Consider the following 5,465-nt stretch of genomic DNA (forward strand, 5'->3'; position numbering starts at 1 on the left):
GCAGAAAAAAATGCTTGGGGTAATATATTGATTGAGAGTCCACTTTGATTTGTAATGCTGTGGGAAACAGCACAGAGTAAGAATTATTTAACATAATATTTATTAAAGAACATGTTACTTAAAGCTGCATTAGGTAACGTTTACAAAAATAACTTTTTTGTCATATTTGCTGAAACTTTCACTATATCCTGAAGTACATGAGACAGATAATCTGTAAAAAAAAAAAATCTGATTCCTCTGACTCCTCCTAGTGCTCCTAATGGCATTTTCAATCGTCGAGAGGGCCTGAAAAAAAACATCCAATCAGAGCTGAGAAAGATAGAAACCCACTTTGGATTTGTGGCTTGAAGATTGAAGTTGATTGTTGAGTCTCATTCCTAGGTCATCAACTAAAGACACTGGGAATAAGAATCAACAATCAACATTTTTTCTTAGCTGTGATTGGTTGTTTTCATTCAGACAGGGTAGATTCTTGCAAATGCCATTAGAGACACTAGGACAAGCCACAGGAAACAAATTATGTGTCTCATGTATATGACATATACAATATGACAGACCTTTTTTTATTTTTTATTTTTTTACAAAAGTGACCTACTGCAGCTCTAAATATTCTTTAATATAATAGTTATTTGTTTTTTTTTATTTTGCAGAGTCATATCAGTGCTAAATTGGTGCACAGTCTATATAGAAAAGGTCTATTTTCATTCCAGCTCAAAAAGTGACTGTGAGACTTTTGTTTTCACTACTACTTTTAGGACTGTTATCCTGAAATAACTATTTTATGATAATGACTTTATTTTACTATAATAACTGAAGTAAGTTGTGATCTGGAGATAGCAGCAATTAAGTAAAACAATTAAGCAATTAAACAATTAACAAACAATTAACAAACAATTCTTTTTGTCCTAATTTTATCTATATAATGCTGAGGGTGATGCACTGTTTATAAAATGGTTTTATTTTCATCATTTTCCATGTGTACAATGAAATGTAGATGCATGCACTTTTTTTGCAGACAGTGCATTGCATTATATTGTTTAGCTTAAATTGGTGCAGTGAAATGCATTTTTTTGTGTCTTTAAGTCCATACTGGCTGGGAATCAAAAGGTGGATGATACTTAAAAATAAAATAATTTAATCAGAGCATTGTGTCTCATTTTCACTATCAAGTTCTACTGTCAGTGTCCAATGCTGTAAAAGATACTGTGTCATTTTGTACCCAGTTCTTTCTTATTGTTTGTACAGGCTGATGGCACTTTAACTGCCATCAGCTCCATTTCCATTTCCTAGCCTCCGACTATTAGTATAATTAGTATAAATACAAGAACAGGGCCAAGCATCTCTTAGCAGTACACCTGCTAAGAGATTTAAAGATGTTAGTTGAAGGGTGTAATTTTAGCTGTCATTGCCCTAAATGTCTTCATGAGGCACATTATGGGAGCAAACCTACAGACCTGCAGAGGTGGCACAGGTACACACATTCTTTACTCAAGTAGAAGAATAAAGACTTGTGTAAAAAAAGATTCAACTTCTTTACTCAAGTGAAAGTGAAAAAGTACATGTCTGAAATGTACTCAAAGTATAAAAGTAAAAATTACTCTCTTGGTTTCTCTGAAGGACATTTCTAGCGACTGTTTCTGTGTAAAGTCTGTTTCAACCATCGACATATGAAAGATGTAAGTTGTGTCTCTACTTCATCCCACTTTATATAAAAATGGAGCCAGAATATCCTGGATAGAGCTGCTACAATCTTCTGGTGACATAATTTGGAGCCAGAGTTTCCCGCCCATTCGCCCGGCCGACTCCATCGCGAGCAGGGCTCAGCTGTCAATGTGATGTGAAACCCCCTTTCTATAGCTTTAAATAACAATAATCATTTTGGCTTCACTAGTGCAGAACGGTCATGTCCTTCATGTCCATCATTATATATGTTGATGGTTTAAACTTGTTACATTGTTACATCTTTTATGTCATTTTTGGCATTTTGTGTCTGTCGCGTGATAAGCAGCGGTCTTGATGTTGGGGTCTGCAAGGATGCAAAATAATAATCATAATAACAACAACTAATAATTCCCCCAAAAGCATTCAAACTAAACTAATGAGCCTGTTGTAAGGAGTACAAAGTAAAGATATGTGTGTACAAAGGTAAGGTTAAAGTAAAAAAATGTCAGACAAATAAATACATTACAGACACCTGAAAAAATCGACCTAGGTATTTGTACTGCTACTTCCCAGGTCTGGTGACCCTGGGCCATGCATGCAGATATTCTCTGAACTGATTAAAAACTTGACAAGAGTTTTCCCTTCAAATATGTGCTTTACTGTTAAGCACTTGGTACAGTGGTTTGGATGATCTGAAGATTATTATTAATAGTCCTTTCATTTTGGTGGACAGAATGAACAGATTAGATCTACATCATACCACTAGATGGAGCTCAGTTCATACAGTTTATACTTCCTGCCCATGAGCAGAAAAACCTTGATGATACATCAACTATGTTGTTGATGTATTATCTTGATTGATTGTATTGTCTTTTGTGAAAATTTTACTTTTTTGTTTTTGCAGAAAAAACATATCAGATAGACATTATTGTTTTACAGCATATTATTTGTATGTGTCTTAATACATGTCTTTAAATAAATACGAGGCTATGAACTCTATACAACATTTATTTTTCTAGTACCTAACAAACAACAAAACAACTTCTTCACACATTGTCTGGAATTTCTAATAGCAAGAAGCTGGAATTTATCCACAAATTAATTTTTTTAATCACAGACACACACAACATAGTCTTCTAACTGCGACATCATGGTGGTATACTTATTTCATTTATTATAAGAACATTCAATTTATTCTTAGTTTGTATCAAATAAAATAACAAAATGTACATTTTATTTTTGTGTCATCTATCATCTTAGTTCAGTTTAATCCAAATAATGAATATTTTATAATTCCCATTTACAGACTGTGTACATTTTGAGGTTAATTTAAGAACATCAGCCCAGCCTAATCTCACAGTTTCCAGCTGCCCTGCACTGCTCTGTCCTCACCACTGTCTGATAGGAACTCTGTAGGCGTCCATGCAAACAACAGACAAATGTGAATTGAGTCACAGCTCACTGAATAAAAGAACTGCAGAGAGACAGAGGGCAAAAAACAGAGAGAAAGATATGGGAGGGCTTGGGGAAGACAGAGGGTCTATAGCAAGAAGCTGCCAGAGAGGCAGAAGGCTGTGCGTGAGAGAGAACAGGTCAGATGGGGGGGGGGATATAGTACAACACAAAGCTTAATAACACAGTGCTGTCATTGTCAAATGGTTGCAGTGGCCTCTCAGCACAGGAACACCAATAAAATAAAAGAAGAGCAGTGGAGAGATGTGGACTAAACTGCTCATGAGATGTCTAGATTTATGACCTCTGCCAAATCAAATGCACACTGCACTGATATAAGGCACACTTATCTTTAAATGATCATAAAATGATGATCTCACAGGAACGATCATTTCTCTTTAAGTAATGTTATGGAAGAACATAGATGAGAAAATATATCCATTTTGGTTAATTTCTGCAGATTGCATCGTATAACTGTCCTCACTCTACATACATGGCATCCTCTTTTTTTTATAATATATTTTTGGGGCTTTTGCCTTTATTTTGATAGTACAGGGAGAGAAACAGAGGATGACATGCAGCAAAACCATGGGTTCGAATCCATGGCTTCTGCAGCAAGGACTTAGCCTTGGTACATGGGGCGGCAGTTCTACCAGGTGAGCTGGTATTTTTTATTTATTCAAATTCTTTCAAAAAAATTGTGTTGCATTGTGTTGTTTCACATCTTATTAACTTTTTTCCAGCTTGTAATAAGGATGACCAATGACAATTATAATAATAAGATAATTAGAAAATGCATTCTAATTACTTATTATTTAATGGGGATTTATTTTTAATGAATACTCATTAAATAATATTGTATAGGTTCTAGATATGTCTGTGAAGTCTTTAGTCTTTATACAGTGCTGTCATAGCAGTGTGGTGTGACCAGCAGGGGGTGTCTTTGCATTGGTAAGCTCTGGCCCTGAGGACCCTGCTGCGCCCCACTTGCTGTACTCTCTTATATGAACAAAAAGATGACATATGTAATTATCTGTTTAGTTTACTTTGTGTTCTTTATATGTTGTGCTGTTTAATATCACTGGTGCGTTCTGTGATAGTTATTCAGAAAACTCACTGAAAAACTGTAATTATCTGTGTGTGTGTTTGTGTGTGTGTGTTCCTGCCAAGATTTGCCACATTTTAACATTTCAGTTATTTTGCAATGTCTTAGTCAACTTCCACACTAATCAAGCCAAGATGTTCTGTGTAATTGTAAAATAAACACTGGGGGCCGATATGATCTCACCACTCCCATTTTCTCAAGAAACTAAACATTACTTTCTAAATTGTATTGAATTAACTAATTTTACACATCCAGAAATACCCAAATAACCTGTTTCTTCAGGCCTTTAGTGACTAGGTGCCACCGTTTGTGTTTCTGGCTCAGGATGCCCTTCTATATCTTCATAACACTAAAATAGATTAGAATAGGAGTGACATTAATATAGAGTAATAAAGAGTTTTTAAAGAGGGATCAGACATGTACTGAAGTGTAATCGGGTGCCTTTCTTGGCTGAATTATCAACTGCACACCACCAGTGGCCTGAAATGTACCTCAGGTTCCCCTCCTTTGCTTTTTGGAAATTTGATTAAATTCAATCTAAATTTGACACAACATAGCTCATCTGGTAGAGCTAGTGACCTATGTACCTACCAAGGCTGGGTCCTTGCTGAAGCAGCCATGGGTAAGAGTCTGACCTGTGGCCCTTTACTGTATGTCATCCCCCTTCTCTCTCCCCCTTTCCTGTCTTTATTGAAATAAAATAAATAATCAAATAAAGGCAACAAGCTCCCCAGATAAAAAAAATATAAATAGACAATATTTGACACTACAAAATACAGCATCAGCCTACGTGGGTCCAGAATTGTTACCTTAACTTGTGTCAAAATCTAGTTTTAATTATTTATTTATTTTTTGTGCATACTCCTGAATATGTTGTGCTTGACATATTGGAAACCTGGGGACAGGGAGTGGGAGCACTGGTTGTTGTTTTTATCTCTGGGAAAATAATAAAATTCCCATGATACGTTCTATGGACTGTACTTCATGGCGACAAGGAGCATACAAAAGACACAGGAGTGGGGAGATGTCTTTTTGCCCACATCAGGTAATGGTAAATGGACCTGTACTTGTAAAGCGCCTTTTTAGTCTTCCGACCACTCCAAGCACTTTACACTACGTTAAATAGTTTATTTTATTAGATCTTTTATTTGCATTGGGACAAGTATGTAGCATACTAAACAATGCCATATGCCACAACATTTATAGCCTTAGCTACTAAGCACGGGGCGGCTGTGGTGCAGAGGCA

The sequence above is a fragment of the Morone saxatilis genome, unplaced genomic scaffold, assembly GCF_004916995.1.
Source record: "Morone saxatilis isolate NCDOM2014 unplaced genomic scaffold, NCSU_SB_2.0 Contig1, whole genome shotgun sequence".
In the NCBI taxonomy this organism is placed as follows: Eukaryota; Metazoa; Chordata; class Actinopteri; family Moronidae; genus Morone; species Morone saxatilis.